At 40.9% G+C, this 19845-nt stretch overlaps 1 protein-coding gene across 2 annotated transcripts in view; it reads left to right on the top strand.

The window, feature by feature from the left end:
* Nucleotides 1-19845, top strand: part of PTPRT (protein tyrosine phosphatase receptor type T) — a 454289-nt gene that overhangs the window by 208877 nt on the left and 225567 nt on the right. The window lies entirely within an intron of this gene.

Here is a 19845-nt window from a genome sequence, read left to right as displayed (position 1 = left end):
TTGATGGGTGCTTTTTTTACTTGGAATCCCTTTCCATAGCCATGGTTTTACTTGGAAAAGGTCCTGTGTCGTGTCTGTCCCCCCTCCCTGTCCCCGTCCCACCCCCGTCCTTCGTCCATCCTCCCCCCTCCCCCCTGGATTGTTTAGAAAAGGCTTTGGGAGCAAGAGGAAGCGAAGGACAGATGAGGTACAAAATGTACCCAAGTCACCAAGTTTCTCTCCTGTAACATAATTAATCTGGGGCAATTGCTCCTACACAGTAACATTGTAATGACTACAGAAAGAGATATTTGTACCTGGACAAGCTGGCAGTGGGGAGCTGGGATGCTTTACTAATCCCAGCCACTCCCGTGTCTCTGTGTATATTTACAAGATACTGAAATTCCTCCTTTGCAGAGGTATACGGTGGTGTGGAGGAGGTAGCAATGTCCACTTGGAGATAAATATAATTTTTCAGCATTCAGGATCAATCCTAGCCTCCTCTCTGCAAGTACTACTGCCCTCTTCCTAGGTAAATTGGACACACTGATTTGGATTAACTAGAAACTATAAAGACCAGGTAAGCAGGAATGGCAGAATGTACATCTTAACTGTTGTGTCTTTTTAGGCTAAAGCACATCACAGGATTTACCACTGACAGTGAGTTTTTGTGCATTGCAGTGTAGCATCGAATCCTGATGATGGGAAAAGAAGGGATTGTAAGTGTGCTGTATATTCAGTTTGCAACTCAACTGTTCCCTGAGTGGCTTGTCATTTGAACAATCATAAATGATCCATGATCACATTTTCCACTGCTGTTTTCCAACAAATGAAGCAGTAGTAGTGTATCCTGCAAATCCCATAATACAGGTAATCTTGGGGTAGAGGTAATAAGAAGACGGTTTTCCCTGTATGAACCATCCTGCAATTCTTTAGCTTCTTTTATGTGTCAAATTATATCCATACCTTGCTAGATATGACTGTATTCAGCTGCTGTGTTTGTACATCCTTCGCCTAGATTCTCAGTCTTCTATAGACAAGACTTTTTTTAAGTTTGCATTGAAATTAGCTCTGTATAAGAGAGCTGTGGTGTCTTAAGTGTTAGAGTCATTGAATTTACCTTCTGTGTTACACTAGTCTGTAGTTAATTCTACTGAATAAATTGTAGCAACATTCTGAAAGATGTTTTTTAACAAGGAACACCACAATCCCAGGACTGCCAATTGACGACTCATCACATGCAGCTATTAAGCATTTTTTTTCTTGTTTACGTATAAGAAAATGATGCTTTTAGATTTATTTCACAACTACTTGTGAGAGTCATGTGCTATTATTATCTACAAAAATTACTTTTCATTGGAAAAAAATCTTGCCTGTAAATGCAACAGAGTTTGATATCCAGGCACTTTTAATTGAACAATGAATAATTCTGATGAAGCTGACATCACATTGGGACATCTTTCTTTCTTAATTCCAATGAATCTGAAAGCAAGATAGGCTGCTCAGAGACAAGTAAGCTGATAGTGCTGCTGCCGCCGTACCTGAGCTCAATTGCAGGAGCTGCTTGTCCTAAGAAGGTATTAGATGTATAGATTTTCATCACTGGCTCTTTGATGTCTGCCTATTATGACTCATTTAGAAAATGTTGATTCACAGGCTTAGAATTGTAAGCCTGTACTATGATTTCTGAGGATAGGAATCGGGTGCAGTTCAGTAGTAAATGAACCTAGCCAAGTAATTAGTCTTTATCAGATGAAATTTTAAACATATCAACTGCCATGCGCCTGTGCTCCTTTCATGTGGTTACCCTGGGTCCTTTGAAAGATTCCACTGATTAAAGAGCCAGATACTGCTGTTTCTAGATGTGTGAAGGAGGCATTGAACATAACGCGTCAAAGAAATGAAGGGTTTTGTAACACTCAATTTAAGTAAAAGGCACTTAAAAGATACTTGAAAAGGCCATGTGGGTCAAGTTAGATATTAACTTGTGGATTGTATTCTGGCCAAATAATACAGGCACAAGTTTGGATACCTGCAGCAGTGTGCCATGGGAACGCTGTGTGCTGCTTCCTTTGTGGCCTGTTATATTGCCTACCGTCTTTAGACGATTAAAGCTTAATGAAGGTCTTTGCCTACCTTACGTTAAGACAAACTGCGCTACAGCCTAGTTTTACTTCCTCAAAATTTTTTGTTTCCTTGAGTTGAATAATGCAATGAAATGTGTTTGTTGTTTTTTTTTTTTTTTTAAATCTTAACGTTTTCAGAAGCTGGAGACCCACTCATAGTTTTTGCAAGTGTCTTTTGGAAGGTGTTTCAGGTAGATCTTTAAAAGTCTAGCTCTTTAAAAACCAAACCCCTTGTTTATGCCAGCGGTGAAAACAGGCTTAAACATTTAAGTCTAAATTATAGCAGTAATTCTGATGAACACATACACAAAACCACGAAAATTTTGACTTTCTGATGATTAAAATCTTTAGTACGCTGCAAGCACAAAATTAACAGTCTGTCTGTGGAACAACCAGCAACTAACTACAACTGATTTTGAACCTTCTCTGGCTTCACTGGGTACAGCATTCTTTCCTAGTCCTGAGCTGTTGCAGACTGCTGAAACTCCAACATTTTCTTGACATGGAGTTGTATACGTCATTCTGAGCTGAGTGTGCTCTGCAGAATCTTGAAACCAGTTTCAGTAGTTGTATGTTGTCAACGGTAACAACTGAATGAGCCAGTTAGCGTTGAGCTTTGACTTGACTTGTAGTGATCCTTGAAAATCAGCCATTTCTTGGACCCCTCTTCTGTCCAGAACCCACGGGATTTTTCCAAGCAGAACCTTGAACAGGCCAGTGTCTGCTTTCCTGATTTATAGGGTTATAATCCTGCTTCATTTCTTGTTCCTGCCTCTCAGGATCATGAACTACTGGACAGTGTCCAGTTACTGCTGCTCCTACATTGTGCTGGATTTCCCAACAAAAGAAATAACTTGCCTCTGTAGCAGGGGTAGCAGAAGACATTGTGGGCTGATCCTTTCGGTGGTTGTAGTTCACTTTCTGGATCATGAGGCTTTACCAGTCAGTTCTGCAGATAAGATGTAGGAGGCAGCAGTGTTGTCTTTCTTTTCCCCTCCCCCCGCTCTTACCTGCTGTGGTAATGTCTCATGAAGAAGGACCTTAAAGCCTTGTGGTTAAATTTAATAATTACCGGCGTAAGTCATTTTGGTATTGAAATCCTTTGCCGTGGAACAGAGCTTATTTGTAGCCTCCTGTGTGTTCTTGTTTCCATTATAAAACATTGGGCAACGTTCCATCATAGGCACACCTTATTTGGGAGGTGGTATGAAATGTTCATGCAGCGATTTCCACAGGATAACAAGATCACCTAAATACTAAGCAATGGGCTATAAGGACTAGGATCCAAAACTGGTGCCACAGGCAGTTAGGAGTTATAAGTTAAAATTGCAAGGGGTTGTGTAATGGATTGGCAGCTAACGCGGTACTTGAAATTCATTTGGCATTTACATGCACGGTAAATTCCAAATGAGCTCCTAAGAACCCTATAAAAAGAAAAAAGTGTGTGTGAACTGCTTGTTTCTCCCTGTAACGTATATTATCTTAGTTCTAGATTATAATTTCCCTTTGTATCATTTGGAGACACTTTTAATTTATATAAAGTGAATTACAGTCTTAGATAAAGTTCAGGCATTTCCAATAATATCAGAATAAGTGGACCACTGTTATCTTTGCAGCTGAAGCTGGTACATTCTGTGTGAATTCATTTCAATTTTGCTGTCTGTGTTCCAGGGCAGTTTGCTTTTATGCAATGAATATTGGTAGATCCCAAGAAAATATAGGCACAGATTTTATTAACAATGAAGTGAATGCCTGCCAGTTGCACGGCAGATCACGTTCGAACTGGCAGTTTGTGACAGATGTGTATGTAATGGCTCTAAATCACTGTGTGGACTCACTGTATTCCATATTTTACTCAACTTCCAATAAGAGTTACACAAATAAATTAAAGTGCAGCTGTCAAGATCAGCAGCAGAGTTGAAGGCATACATGTAATATAACGTATTAAAGAGCTGGTGCCTGCTCCTGGAAAATGTCTGAAATATATTTTGCTAGATGAAAGCATCAGATTTGTTTCCATTGTTTGTTTTTCTTGTCTCACATTTAATAATCAAGAGCACTTGTAATGAAGCTGATTCCAGAGGGTTTTGTTACAGTTTTGCAACTAGTTCTGTGTCACTTCCATTAGTCCTAGCGTACCGTTTTCTGGTTATTTCATCACTTTAGCTCTCCTGGAAACGGAATCCTGTCATGCTTTGCTTACGGTATATACTGTCTGTGCATGAGCAACATGCACAACTACTTAGTTGTTCAGAAGATCCAGATGGGTTTGGGTTTAGCTCAGTTCTTCCCTTTTATGAAATTATTGCACACTTCTTAAAATCTTTTTTTTTTTTTTTAAAAAAAAAAGGTGTGTGTGTGTTGTGTAATCTTGTAGAATCATAGAATTGTTTATGTCAGCAAAGACCTTTGAGATCATCAAGTCCAACCATTAACCTTGTCCCTGAGTGCCATCTTTTAAACACCTCCAGGGATGGGGACTCCACCACCTCCCTGGGCAGCCTGTGCCAGTGCTTGGCCACCCTTTTGGTACTTGCTCCAAATACCCGATCTAAACCTCCCTGACATAATGTGAGGCCGTGTCCTCTCATCCTTTCGCTTGTTACCTGGGAGCAGAGACTGCCCCCGCTGCCCACAGACCCTTTCAGGTGGTTGTGGGGAACGATCAGCTCCCCCCTGAGCCCCCTCCTCTCCAGGCTGAGCCCCCCCAGCCACCCCCCTCCAGCCCCGCTGCCCATCCCTGGACACGCTCCAGCCCCTCCATGTCCCCCCTGCAGTGAGGGGCCCGATCCTGCACACAGGGTTTCATGGTGCAGCTGCACCAGTGCGAGCACAGGGGGATGGGCACTGCCCTGGCCCTGCTGGCCATGCTGTTTCTGACACAAGCCAGGATGTTGTTGACCTCCTTGGCCACTTGGACACATGGGGTGTTCTTGCCCAGCCGGCCTCACCTCAGCTTGATGTCATCTGTGATACTGATGGTGCTCTTGATCCCCTCGTCTAGATTGTCGATGATGATACAGAACCAGCCCTGGCACTGAGCCCTGGGGACCTGCTGTGTGCCCAGCACCAGCAGGATGTGACTCCATCCCCGCTGCGCTCAGGCCCACCCCACGCAGCTGCCCCCACCATGAGCAGCTGGGCTCTCCAGGGGGTGCTGGGGGGGCTGGTGCCAAAGGCTTTACTAAGGCCCAGGCAGACACCATCCACGGCCTCTCCCTCATCCACGGAGTAGGTTGTATTGTTGTAGAAGGAGATGAAATCTTACAACAAACCATCTACAGACAATTCTTTTTAAAACCCTTCTATTTTATATCTGTGCCCCAGAGTCCAGCTTTGGTTATCGTCAGTGTGTGCCTGTCAGTATGACTAGCTCCCCAGCAGTGTCATTTGTCTCTAGTCACTTTTTCTCCAGTTGGCCTTGCTTGTATTGTCTGTGAGCTGCTGGCTCTGCTTTTCCCGGGATTTTCTAGGGAGTGGAAATCCCTAGAAAGTGCAGGCTTCGCTCCACCGCCTTGCAACGACTGGGTCTGCCGAGTAGGGTCCTTTCTTGACTAACTCTCATCATCTCCTATTTCCAATTACCCCAGAATCTAATCAAATATTCATGTTGTGGTGAGAAGTATAGGCAGCCATGCAGTGGTTTCTTTTCCCTTGCCCCCAGGTTTCGGCTCCTGGTCGTTGCAGAGTTTTTGACAGCTGTTGATTAATGGAATTAGCATGCTTGAAATTTGTCTGTATTCAGGCCCATAGACCCATCATCATTCAAAAGATTATAGAAAGCATAAAGTATTTCTATCTAGCCGATAGTGTTTTTCCTCTCCCTCCAGACTGTTTTATAGCCACCTGTTCAATAGACTAGATTCATCAAGTCATTTTTAATCATGTTCATTGCACTGTGGAGCTGTGCCAGGGTCCTACTAAGCAACAAATGGGTTCAGAGCAGGCACAGCACAGATTCTGTTAGAAAATAGTTCCCTCTGGTGCTGGTTCTTATCAGCTTGCCTGCGAAGGATAAGAAATCATCAACATTTTAGATTACGGGGGAACAAAAGAGCAGAAACTTGGCTTATTTGCATCACAGTGGTAACTCAATTTATTTTGGATTTGTACCAGCATAAACTGGAGAAGAATTAGGCACAAAGCCAAAATATCTTTGTATTTCTTAAATAATTAAGCAAATCTACAAGGAGCTAAGCTGATGAATGGTTAACAAATGGTAGTGAAATGATCAGAAGCTATTCATTAAAGCCAAGAATTACACCGTAATCTGTATCTGCCTGCTTTCAACTCAGGAGGTCTTGTACTGTTTTTAAGGATACCTTGCAAAGAGAAACTCTGAGTGAAGCAAGAAGAATTTGGTTTAAATAACCTTACCAAGCAGTAGACTTCTCTGGTGCAAGTATTTTAGGTAAGAATTGACATAGAATATTTTTCTTTAGCTCTCCAGAAGGTTGTGATTATGTGTAACAATCCACTTCTAGTGATTTTTATTTGAGCTCCAAGGAGGGAATGTATGTTTACAAGTTTGGGCAGTAAATAGTTTTCTGTGGAACTGAAGAAAGATCTCATCAGGTATTACATGGAGTTTATTTGGACAGTGTAGGTTTCTGCTTGTAAACACAGAAAATAAATAAAACAAAAATTGAAGAACTGAATACCTTACTACGCATAATCAGGTCAGGTCCTCTTAGACAGTTGTGTGAGACTCTTCTAGATGTTTTGAGTTGCTGTTCTTCCTTACAATTTCTGTGTTTCAGTGAAACACTACAATACTGTTTCATGTTGAGATGTCTTAGAATCGTTAGCCAGGTACCTGACAGGAATTACTGACAGTAGTAAAGGTGAATTTTGACCCTATGCTTATTAATTATGTAGCAATAAAATCACTAACACAGACAATCGTGATGATGTATGTGACAGCTTATACAGTGAGTCCTCTGCTTAAGATTTTTCCGCTGACCTGCATCAGCAGGAATTCCATATATAAAAAGTAATAGAAAAATAAACCCTCATGTGTCCTAACATTTTTATGTGTGTAGCAAATGCTCTGAAAATCAACTTTTGAAATTTTGCTGTACCATGAAAGATGCAGCTGTATAGTTTAAAACTTGGATTTCCAAACTATGTGGCATTTCCTTGCTGAAGTTGTTTATCCATCAATGCTTCAAATCACAGAAAAATGGAATTGAACATAATGACTTCTCTGCTGAGTTAGGAGGTACAGTCCTTTTACAAAGTGATAAACATTCCTTACAAAGGCGAAAAATAATTTTTGCAAGTCATGGTTTGAAACACTAATGTAGGAAGAAAAGTTTTGTACCTAATAGCATGTTGGTCATTTTGCATTTCAGTTGCTGATTCTTCAGTTTTACAGGATGACATGTTGTTCAGGCTGCTGCTAATTATGTGCTTGCTATTATGGTAATTGACATCTCTCAATTTTGTTGTTATGACTACAAAGTTCCCAGTAACAGGCTGATAATGCAGAAAGATTGCAGCCTGTCTCGCTGGCTGAGACTCATCACTGTGTTCTGGCTGTCCATGTGTGCGGGGTTACGAGCTGTTTGGCGTAGAGACTGTACAGTGCTTATCAGCCCGAGGTTAGAGACATCATGGCAATACAAATGCTGCAGGTGTGTACATACATAAACACATATAATCCACCTCTCTGTCAGCAGTGATCTCAAACCCCACTCTTCAGTAGTGTAGTGCTTAATCAGATTTTGCCTTAAGTTTAAGTAGTCCGATGGTCTTGTTTCAGCCAGAAGGCATGGGTGAATTGCTGTTTCGTGATGATCCTTGACCTGTTTGATAGTCATAATTAGGGAATACTGATATTATAAATTGGCAGATTGTATATTAAAGCTTCGATATGCATTGTCCCAAAAGAGTGACCGACCATTATGACCTGAATCCTTTGTACTATTCTTCATATTGTTTTAAAAAAAGTTTTTCCCGTATCTTAGTAGATTTCCTGTCCTCCTTTCCCCATAGTTTTAGCCTTTGCAGCACATGCTGAACCTCAGGAACTTACTAAATGTATACCTGTAGGGGAGCAGACTACGTAAGAAACACTCAGCTGATTAAATCAGTAAATCCAAATCGAATCTGAACCTTCTCAGGAAAGCCCAGGTTCAATTTGCATTGGTTGAGGAAGTAATAATATACTGTGAGGTGAAAACTCTGGTCAGAAAAGTGTGCTTCGATGAAGAAACTACTAGTAGTCTACTTAGTCATATATGCAGGTAATGCTTGGACATCTGCAGATTCTATTTTAGGAGGATTTGTAGCACAGTAACTTGTCTGCTAGCTCCTCGATAAAATGTTTTAACCTACCATTTCTGCCATTGGAACATAAAGTTTTATAACATGGGTTTTCTTTGAAGGAAACTCATTTGAGGTCTTGTTGAATATGTGTAAACCGTGACGTAACGTGAATCAAACACAGCTTCTTCTCTAGATTAATCGGTTTGTTGCGAATCCTCAAATGCAGGAGGATCCTGTCTGTGCAGGACCCAGGTTGATTGACACTGGTTTTCAGATACAGGACCCATTAAAAACACTTCATTTCTATAGTGCAAACTCCATAGGCTGTGCTGCAGCTCATCCAAAGCCTAAATAGTCTCCCAGATTTGTCTGGTGGTAGGAGATCTTGTTTTTATTAGCTCTGTCAGGAGCAACACAACAGCAAGCAGGCAATATGTATGTAAGAAAAGAATTCCTTAACCAACTGCAGACGTTTTTAGGAATATTGGGAGACCTATGAAAAAACAGTAAAACAGCAAAAAAAAAAAAAAAAAATTCAGAATCCTGGATCTCTGGTGGCCTTCAAGTCTAGAGGAAACATCCCGTTTGCTTTTCCTTCGCTGGGCTGTTAAATTTATTGGAGTGGTCTGACCTCTTGGTTAGGGAATTGCTCCCTGTGCTCGGACATGTTTTCCATTGTGCTGCAGCTGGGGAAATTACCAGCTCTTGCTTCCCATCCCCGGTAATTTCTCTACTATTGGCTGCTCACCCAGTTGGTAGCTCTAAGAATAGATGAGTAGAAATGTCATTCATCGTTCACCACTGCAGATTGCTGTCTTAGGCCTTCAATCTCTCGTCTTTAATGGCTACACATAGGTTCTTTCGTACACAAAAGAGGTTTTGAAATGTCTCTTCTATCTAGTTTCACAGGGAAGGTTGTGATACAGGGTTAAGACTCTTGAAATAAAATGGGCTTCATCAGACATGAAGTTCGTGATGTCAACAGCCAGACTTCTCAACTGTCTGCAAGTACACTGCACCATTAAAAGTGTACATGTATCATACGGGTTCAATCCACATGGATCCCCATGTTCCAAACCAAGCCATACTTCAAGAAATTATTATTTTTTCTTGATATGAATGTGATTAATGTAAGAAGAAATAGGAGATGGAACACAATTTGAATGTAATTTGTATTGTCTTTAAATTAGCAGGACTTTTAGGTATATCTAGGTAATGTCAGATATTTTTGAACAGTAACATTTTAGTAGTGTGAAGATCATGGTCCAAAGCTCTCTTTAACTTATGTTAAGGTAAAATGAAATAAGCAAAGAAAGTATTTGTTGAAAAAGATCCTCATATTGTTGTAGCATAGTTACTAGGGTTGACTGTCAGGTACTCTTTCAGTTACATTCAGAACTAGAAAGTTTGTTCTTTCAGGAAAAAAAAACAAACAAACCACCAGCTGGAATACAGAAGTATTAATATAAATGTTCAGTTCTGGGAGAATGTCTCTGTGTAGCAGGCAGACTTTCTTCTTTTGTGCGTATTTTACACTGGCTGGAGAGACTGACATATGACTTAAAGGTGGAAGAGATCCCTTTACTTTCTAGAAATTGTCGTGGTGCTTCAACTCATTCTTTCTGATGGTTATCTTGCTAGACATGATTCTTTTTTGCCATCAGAGGCAGAGATTCTTGCCATACTGACATTTTAATAAATGGTTAGATTGCTTACATAGCTGTGTAAACAGTGTGGCCACAGTGGCAGCAGAAAAGTTACTGGCAGCTATGTGGAGTTACTGGCAGCAATTTGGCTTTTTTTCACACTTTGTTGCATATTTGTTGTCAGTAAAAGTGGAAGGATGGTTAATCTCTGTGTGGAATTTCTGGGATGAAAAGTACTGCTTTGGATGTAAACCATAGGACACTTTATGTAGTTGGTATTACTGTGAATGTTCTGGAACCTGTGTAAGGAATATTCAAATATCATTGGTATCCAGGTAGCTTCTTTAGGTTTCCTAGGGTGTACATCTGTGCTTCCCCCAGAGAAAGAAGAGAGAAAACTTTAAATTTGGATGAAGCATAGCTGCGATAACAACAAAGCCTGCTCTTCCCTTGTGCTAACCGCGTTCCTCACAGTGTGCCCGAGTATTTAATTTCAGTCTGTGAAGTCAGGAGTGACTTCCTGAAATGGGCACTCAGCAAAGTTCTTTTTAAAATCAGTCAATTCTGATTCATCCAAGTTTCATATGAATACTGAGAAATAAATGGTATTCTTGCTCAGATTAATATCAAGAAAACGTGCACTCAGGTGGCCAGCCACTCTGAGGCTTAGTTGCCTGGATGTTTATTTGATGTTGCTTCACATCATACAGGTGCATCGGTGGAAAAACCCTGAGGGTGCTGCTTTAGTGATGTGGTTCCCCTGGATCCCTGTTGGCACGTTTGCTGTGTGCTATTACAGCATCAGCTCTGTAGAGACTGTTTCAGATTTTACTTGCTTTCTCGTGGTCAGATGTGGTGACTTTTTCACAGATCTGTCATGGGAAAATAAATGCTTAAATGAGAACATTTTGTTTTGTGGGCTGAAAGAGCCTAAATTTGTATGTCAAGTCTGGCATACACTTTTTTTGTAGGGGGTCATAAAGTCTGTAGGCTGGAACACAGGACTACATTCAGTCTCTGGCCGTACAGCCATCCATTAATCGTTCTTTACAGTTACAAAACAACATACTGGTACTTGCTTCACCAGTATGCTGTGAGGATTAACTGTGAGCAGTTCCTTGAAATACACCGTGTGTGCGCACACCAGTATCTTCACTTTTTAAGCTGACCCGGCTCTGGGTACATAATGTATTTGCAAGAGGAGAGATCAGTATTAGCGGTGCAACAGTAGAATGGATGTTGTTGAGTCTACAAGTTACCGCCACGGTGGTATCTCATGTTTGAACTCCAGCCCAGCTATTGCCTTAGTCCTCCTTATTGCTCCTCATCTGTTCTGCACACCTCCAGGTGGTGGACAGGGTGGGAAAGGGCAATGGGATGTTTAATCCCCCACTTTGCCTTAAATGAAATGAAGAATCCTGCCTCAGGCTTTTCCTGCAAACCTAGCAGGTTGCTATGGATTAAGCTACTTAATCAATCCAGACAAACCATTCCATGCTGCTTCATAGTAGTCAATACCTCCAGTCACTTGCCATTTCAGCAGCTTAGAGACTAACAATCCTTCATTCTACAGACGGAGATGTGCCAGAAAGCAAAAGTTGCTAAATAGCTGCTATAGACGAAGCTATAAAATCTTTTTGCCTTCATCCTTTCCCACCATCATAAGCTGGTAGCATAGCAACTGATGAAGCTGCTTGAACTTGAGTTGACCTGAAATTACATGTTTCATGGTTTATGTGTTTATTCCTTCCTTTCTACTTTTTTTTTTGGTGCTTGTTGAGTTTACATTTCCAGTCCCCATGGAAGATTAGCAGCTTGTTCATGCAGAAAGCTGAAACAGATTTAGTAACACATGATGTATGAGCTTAAACAGTCCATGGAGTTAGAAACACGAGAGCATGCTAAAGCTGGCCCTGGCTACTGCCTGGTGGAGGGGGACCTTCCTTTTGATAAGAAGTGGATGCACTTTTCCATATCTCTGTACAGAGTTGGTGGAGCCGTAAGAAAGAAACGATGTTTCCAATTGTAGTGTTGCAGGATTAGCTGTTAAAGGAAGCAGTGCAGAGTGTACGTGTGCACAGTGTATAGTAACCCTGTGGTTTCTCGTGAGGGGGAAAGAGAGCGCTGAGACACGAGTTCACAAGTAACCTGTAACTTGAATGCCTGTTGGTGCATACACAGTTGCAGCAGTTTGTGGTGGAGAAATCAGTATGTTTTCACCAGAGCTTCTGGAAAGCTCTAATATTTTAATCTCCCTTGTTGAAGGAGAGGTGATGCTTAGTTCTCATACTTTGTGATATTTTTGTAATTGCTGTATTCAGGTATGTTCTTATGTTAAACCCTAACTTAGTTTTCTTCACAGCTCATTTCAAGACTAATACAAAATGTTAGTCCGCACATATCTGATGTGTCTATCATTAAGGGCAAGTTCCAAGAAATGAGGGAAGTGGAAAAAAAAATTACTGGTTTTTGTACAAGGAAAATATATCAAGAATGAGTTTGGAGAACAGGACTTGGTTTGAGCATGCTGGACATGCTCCTGGAGAAGCAAAATGGAGCAGTTAGATGCTGGCTAGACAAAGTCATGATTCTTTTATTTTTACTGGGGTTTGGTCAAATGAAAACTGAACCTTTTTTTTGTGTGTGACGGAGTCTCGACAGATGTGGCTAAGATGCTCCAGCCTCAGAACAGCCTTAGCAAGAGAATGAAATTCTTTCTTTGACAAGCGCTTTAAGTATTAAATTATTAAATCAAAGGGCATCACTGTCACCAGTGCCTGCTCTGGCTGCATATATAAAAGGCAAGTGAGTTGTGCTCAACTTTTCCAGAGAAAAGCATAATCATTTATCTTCATGTGATGGCTTTAGACTGCAGCACCTGAGTTCTGCCACCCTGAATGAAGGCATTCAGAGAGCATTCAGAGAGTGTACAGGTACTCAGTATTTTTTCTTGCTGAGCAGCTCTTTGCACAGCTTGCTTAGTAGACTAATTGGTCTGATACCTCACTGCCTTTCACACTGAAGGCCAGGCGCTGAGAAAATGAGAGTAAGGAGCTAAAATGCATCTCACCTACATTTTAATATTAGTCAAAAGAGGAGGGGATCAGGGGGCATTTAATTTTATTTGTCTTAGATACCCTAAGTACCTTAAGGTGAGTCTATTTCTCTCCATTGGCTATAAAGATCACTAGTACAGGCTTGAACATATAGAAGCTGTATAATAAAAGTCAGGGAATTTGTGATCAGCTCATGGGTGCCTAACTTCTTAAAGCACAAAAGTCTGTTGGGCCTTTCGTGGTTCATGAAAGATCTCTGTAAACAGAATGACATTCCAAAACGATGTCTCATTCCATAAGCAACAAGAAGCATACTACTGCTTTTGTTCATGATGCCTTTTTGTTGTTATTTTGCAGTCAAAAACCTCAGGAAATGACATGCGCTTCAAAAATGGGAGTTAATTGTCCATGATTTCCAGCCCTGGGGAGCTTGTCATTCTCAGAGATCACCTACAGAGACTGCCTCTGCAGTGTGCAGGGGAGCACTCCAGTCCGTGGCAGAAAGGTTGCCTTCCGGCGTTCTCAGTGCACAAGGCTTGTGAAGTGTTTTGCTGTGGTAATGGAGAGTCCTACACATCGATACGGGGCCATTAGGGAGCTACTGGAGAGTCTACAGTCACCATAGTCACCTTTCTTTCCTCTTTTATAGTACAAATGATGACTCAAAGGGAAGCATTCAGTTCTAATCTATGTGAGTTCTTGTAATAAGCTTTACAATTAGAGCACAGAGTCTTCCATCTAATTCACTTAATTTACGCTGGGAAATGAGATACTGTTCAACTAATCCAATGCTATTTTCTTCTTTAGTAGAGAATGAAAGCATCCTCTGAGGCTCTGGTGGGATTTGGGCTAAGCTTCTGAGCCACAAATAGTGCAAAATGTTAATGAAATAGTATGCTACTTTAATTCCCACTTGGTAGTGGTTGCCCCTCTCTTTCAACCTATAACACAATTAGAAGAGTTGTTAGGAGGCAGTGGGCCTGTACCAACTTTTCCTGGTCTCAGGGTGACGTATATTTTTGTTTGATAAGATGACACTAATACAGATGAGCTTTCTTCAACCAGGGTTTGTTCCAGCTCTCTTGCGTGGTGATTGCAGTGCTTTTAGAAAATTATTAGGAGGTTTTCTACTGCTTTATAGTAACTCCTGTAAGCATTGCTGTGTTCTCCTCTTAAAACCTAGACAGCCAAGTTGCTTAATTTAGACTATATGTATTCAAATCACCAAGGAACATTTCCAGTTTCTTAAGGGGAAAATACATATGGAATATTTATTCCTCATTTTTATCAAGCTGCAGCAAATTCTCCCTTTGTATACGAGTGCTACACCTACACTGGTTTGAGGTGTAAATTCTGTAGTCTTTCAGCTCTCAATTTTTGGGAATGTCAGGAGGCAAGCATCCTGCCAAGTATTTGGTCTCTTGCTTCATTGGTTTTCTTTGGTGATACTGATTGCTGTCCCCTGAGATCTGCTCATCTCTTGTTCTTCATTGCTTTGGTGCCGATTCTTTGACCACTTTGCTCAATTCTTTCACATCTTTCTGGATCTTTTCTATTTTCTTCCCTGCTTCTTGTATGCGAAACGTATGGCGAGTCCCTTGTAGACAGAAATGTTAACACTTAAGGGAAAAACAAGGAGAAAAAAAAGTGTATGGTATACAGTGGCAAATGAGTATGCTGTATCACAGACTACTAAAGTCACTTATCGCTGTGTTAGTAAATTCTGTGTTGGGAAGAAGCATCAGATGGAGAGTACTGACGCTAAATTTGCTAGTCCATAGATTAGCATAGAACAAAATAGAAGAGCCTCAACGCAGCCCTGCCCCCGCCCCCCCCCCCCCTTACTGCTCTAACATCCTAGCTCTTTAGCTGAATAGCCAACCTGCCACAAGCTAAAAGGGTAAATTTCTATTTTTGTCTATCAGTTTTTGATTACTAAGCACATAAGCGTCCTGTGGCTGATGTTTCATAAGGATGAATGCAGTGTTGACCTCAACAGGGGCAAGAAGTGACCTGCATATCCACAGGGCTGCATCAGATAGTATGGGAATGCTCATGGAGGGCAAAAGGTTAAACTTCGCCTTGTAAGGGTGATGTTTGCCAGCTGGGACCATTCTGTTTCATTAATCGGATGCAAATGTGACAGTAAGGGCTTTTGCACCTGTGAAACCATTGTCACTTGTTCTATAGGCTGTAGAAGTCCTGTATCTTACTCTTCTCTCACCTTCCTGGATTTTGCCTTTAATTAAGTATTCAAAATTGTTGATTTCAAAATGGGTTCTGGGCACTTTTCTTTGGGAGTAGACAGACTATATTGTTTGCTGGTGCAATTTACCCATCCAGGTGAATTAATGAATCACTTTATTAATGCCACTGCCACACTCTTCCAGCACTGCTGACATGTGCCACTGCTGTCAGCCTGTTACATTACTGAGAGACAGATCTGAATGTCTCTCCTTCAGACAGAAAAACTATTAGTACAGTGTCAGCACAGTGAAGTAGTCTCATGCTAAGTATTATAAAATAATTGTGCCATTTCTTTGTGCATAAATGGAAGTGAAAGTTTGGACAATCACTGAGGAAAAAATCAGCTGTTGTGTTTATTACAGTAGTAGGAAGTGTGCTAATAAGCAATGCCAATATAAATACCGTTGTTCAGAGCTCAGACTGCTTATTGCTGTGCTGTAAAACTAGACAGGGTGCTCATGGATGCTGCTCTGACAGCGTGGTGAATCTCTAATATCCAGCAATAAGGTGTGCAAAACAGTTGTGCAAAGGTGACAGATTCTGCCTAAAGGATGGAGGGGCAAAAAATAAGAACAAAAGCATTTTAACATAATTGCAAGGTTTTTTCTTACAACAGCTTTGTATGCTTTTTTAATGCAAATTTAAGTACCTGTGTTCTCAATAGCTTTCAAACTGTAACAGTCTGCGGCTGTTGGGTAGAAAGCTATACACATATGTTTTGTTCTGTATTTTTTTGGCTTTAAAAAGTTCTAAGAAGCTTGGAATTTGGTTTCTTTGCCTCCCAGTCCCACCCTTACCCATTTGGCAAGCACAGTCCACAGCTGCTTATATAGGATGCTGTGAGAGAAGCTTACAATTCCCATTGGGGGGGGGGGGGGGGGGTGCGGGGATAAGCAGTATCTTGTTTGAAAATGCAGATCCTCCTTGTCAGGCAAATGTCTTTTGATAGCAGCTCCCATTCCCATCTCTTCAACCCCAAAGAATAAAAAACACTGTCTCTTGTGATCTTATTTTTAGAACCTGTGCTGTATGTCATAGGCATGTGAGAAAGTACAAGGGGGCTGTGTGCGTTGCAGCTGTCTCCCTGCTGGCTGTGTGGGGGGCATGCACAGCTGATGTTTCGGAAGGGCTTACGGGGTCATCAGGTAGTGTGGAAGGTGCGGGCTGGGTGGCCCAGCCAGATACAAACCCGCTTTACTTCTCCTGTTGTACAGGCTTGTCAGTCTTTTCTGGGTCCCCTCTCTGGTTCTGTTTTCTGATTCTCTTGAGTTCGAAGTTAAGAGTTTATTTTGCTGTTTGAGAGAGTCACGTTAGGAGTTTCATGCCTTAGCATGATTGTTTGGTAACAAAATAAGGGTGCAGGTCAGCACCTCCGAAACAGAATTGTTGAACTTTGTGATATACTAGTGGTTTGTAGCATTACGGGCTCTTTTTGTCTAAACCCGTCCATAGGCCATCACAGGCAAATGGGAGTTCATGGACACCTTGGCAGTATCTCATATCAGGCGGTCTGGTTATGAACGTGGAAGGAATTTTCAGAAAAATCCAAGTTTTATTGATATAAAATCCATAGCTTAAGAGGTTTATTCAACTGTTTTAAGATTATATTTTCTATAATGGCTTTTTCTTATGGATTATTTCACAGAAGACAGTGATAACAGCTGTTGGGGATTTTTCTCTTATTTTTAAGTCTTCCCACTTACATCTGAAGGATTCATGGAGCCCATTTTTCTTCCATCATCTAACAATTGCTTAGAATTGCCTTGCTTAGAAAATCACATAGAGAAATACTACAGTAGTAGAGCAGAAACACTCAGGAGCAGTTGCCAAAGAGTAAAATACGTGTCTTTTCCACAACGGGAAGTATGGTATCAAGCCTGTCAGAGTTCAAGGAGAGTCTGGATAATGCTCTTAATCATATGATTTAGTTTTAGGTAGTCCTGTGAGGAGCAGCGAGTTAGACTCAATGATCCATACGGGTCCCTTCCAACTCGAGATAGTCTATGATTCTGTTTGGTCTTTTTTGGTCCTTCATGTTAGTTTTGTTTTCTCACAGTCTTTGCATGACCAAATTTTCTGTCCTTTTAAAGCCCAAACAGAGTTCAGCCTTCTCAGCTCTAGAACACAGCTATTACTTCGTCTTCTAACAGGAGGAGAAAAGCACACCCCAAACTCCCTTTGTGTCTGCACAGCTGGACCTGCTTTGCACATACAATAAAATGTGCTAGTGTTCAGTAATTATTTTTTTTTTAGCTTGTACTACATAGGTCTTTTGTTTCCTTGAAAGAGGGCACCCAGGAACTACATTTTTCTGTGTCCTTCCTCATGCTGGGATTCAGGCTAGGTATTGTTCCAGTCGCCCCAGTCCAGTTCAGATGTCCTCGTTGCTGGGGAGCCTGTGGCTTTCTCCTCTGCACCTGGAGGAGGAGCGAGAAAGGCTGAAAGCGTGCAACAGGCTAGACAAAGCTCGCGATATAAAATACTGTCTGGATCAAATGGGGCTTAAAATGTGGTTGATCACAATTACACATGTACAAGGCCAATCTGTCACCATGTTTATTTAATCAAGGTCACATCGAGATTTTAATTAAAATAGTGAGCTCATAACATCAGGCTGGTCATCTGTAACTGACAAGCGCGTTTAGTTGCAAAGGGCAAAAACCAGTCTTTATTTATGTGCCAGTTTTGCTAAATAACGGGTAACTTTTTATAGATCACTTGCAGTAATTTGACACAGAGGGATATTAAAAAAAAAAATCCTTCTTCTCTAGTTGGTGCCAGTATTGCCCATTATTTTCAGTGAGGTGGGACTGAACCTCGAAAAGGGAGAATTAACAGGTAGGGAAAAATGGAAAACCACCATCACATTTTTGTTTTTGATGGGGGAATGTTTAGTTTTGGCCTAAAATACAGACGACAGTAAAGCTGGGCGTCATCTTAATTTAAATCTGTTTGGCAGTATTAGTGTCTAAACTTGCTAGATGAGACTTTCATGTCTATTTAGCAGGGCAAACTGCTCAATTAATTTCAGTCCCATAAATCTCTTCTAACTTGCAATCAAATCCCAAAGTAACCTGGATCATGTTGCCGTTGAAGTCTACAGTCCAGGAGAATGGAGTTTAATATTTCATTTGTCTTCAACTATGATGTGACTTGTAAGATGTCATTTTTGCATAGGGAATAAAAATCACTAAGTCTATCTTTTAATTGTCTTGCACCAATAAACGAGTAATAAACTGTTCGTGATTTATAATAAGTTGTTTTTGAATGGAAATATATCTACATGCATTTATTGAAAACAATTTTCTTGGAGAAATAACCTAAGTCAGAACCTAATCAGCCTGATGTTTCATAGCAGAAAAAGATTCCGGCAGGAGTTGGGGGAACAGTGCAAAATAAAAGCAGAAACAATCATTCCACAAAAATCTTAGCTCGTGACACTAGTTTTTGTTCATGTTGGATACTTGCTGCAATTACAATTCATATTGCCTTTTTTTTTTCCAGAGGTACAATTTGCAACTACTGCAGTCAATCTGAAGGAGATAGCAATGGTTTGTTGTAATTAGTTATCCAGTGGAAAATAATTTATGTAACATTTCAGTTGATCATTTTGTATAATAATGGTTTCTGTGCATTTGTTTCTCTTCACTGAGCAGGTGTTAACCTGCAAGACTTCTCCTGAGGGGAAAGTCCCATTTTCTTCCCATCATGTGGTGCTCAGACTCGTTTCTTCCACATTTTTGTGGGTCCTGGATTCTCCCAGTTCTCTGGGTTCTTTGGGGAATCACATTTAAGAGGCGTTTAGAATAACTCCCACAGAACTCTAAAATTAATGTCATGCTGTAACATTTATAGGTTTCTTTTTCTGAGACAAGAGATATCCTTTTTGTCACCTGATTTTCACAAGAGAATAGAGTTTGTGTCCTCTGGGCTGAGTGCAAACCCCATTAGAGTGTGACAGAGGGAAAGCTAGATGAGATTAAAGAAATTGCTCATAATCTTGCACAGTTCAGCTCAGGTTTTCAAAATCACAAAGCATACACTATTCATGCGGTTTCCAATATGCAAGTGTTATTTTTACACTGACAGAGAGGGGGAAAAAAAATATGAAAATCAGGCAGGCAGCCAGAGCCCTGTGGATTTTTTTTGTAGCTTTCATCAAAGGTGCTGCTGAGATGTCTTTTATTGCCTTGCTTTTCTTTTTATCACAGAGGTGATATGCAGCAGCCAGGTTCCTGCATCCTCATGATGCTTTTCAGACATGCAGGCAAGTCTCATGCAGACTTTGCTTGAGTACCACTGCTCATGAAGTTAAGCAAACTTTGCAATCAAACCTGACAGGAGGTGTTGATTTACTGTTGCCTTGGAGTTTTTCTTAGTTCTTAGCTACCAGGAGCCCTGCTTATACTCAATTCTAGCGGTATCCTGACTACTGATATCATTGACCATGGGAAGATCCCCTAGTGTTTAAATTTGCTCGTATTTTCTCAGACACAGAGCTGGTGCTTTGATTAAAAACTG

Source organism: Falco rusticolus, chromosome 10, assembly GCF_015220075.1.
Source record: "Falco rusticolus isolate bFalRus1 chromosome 10, bFalRus1.pri, whole genome shotgun sequence".
NCBI lineage: Eukaryota > Metazoa > Chordata > Aves > Falconiformes > Falconidae > Falco > Falco rusticolus.
Note: the sequence above shows the minus strand (reverse complement) of the source record. Positions and strands in the feature narration are given on the sequence as shown.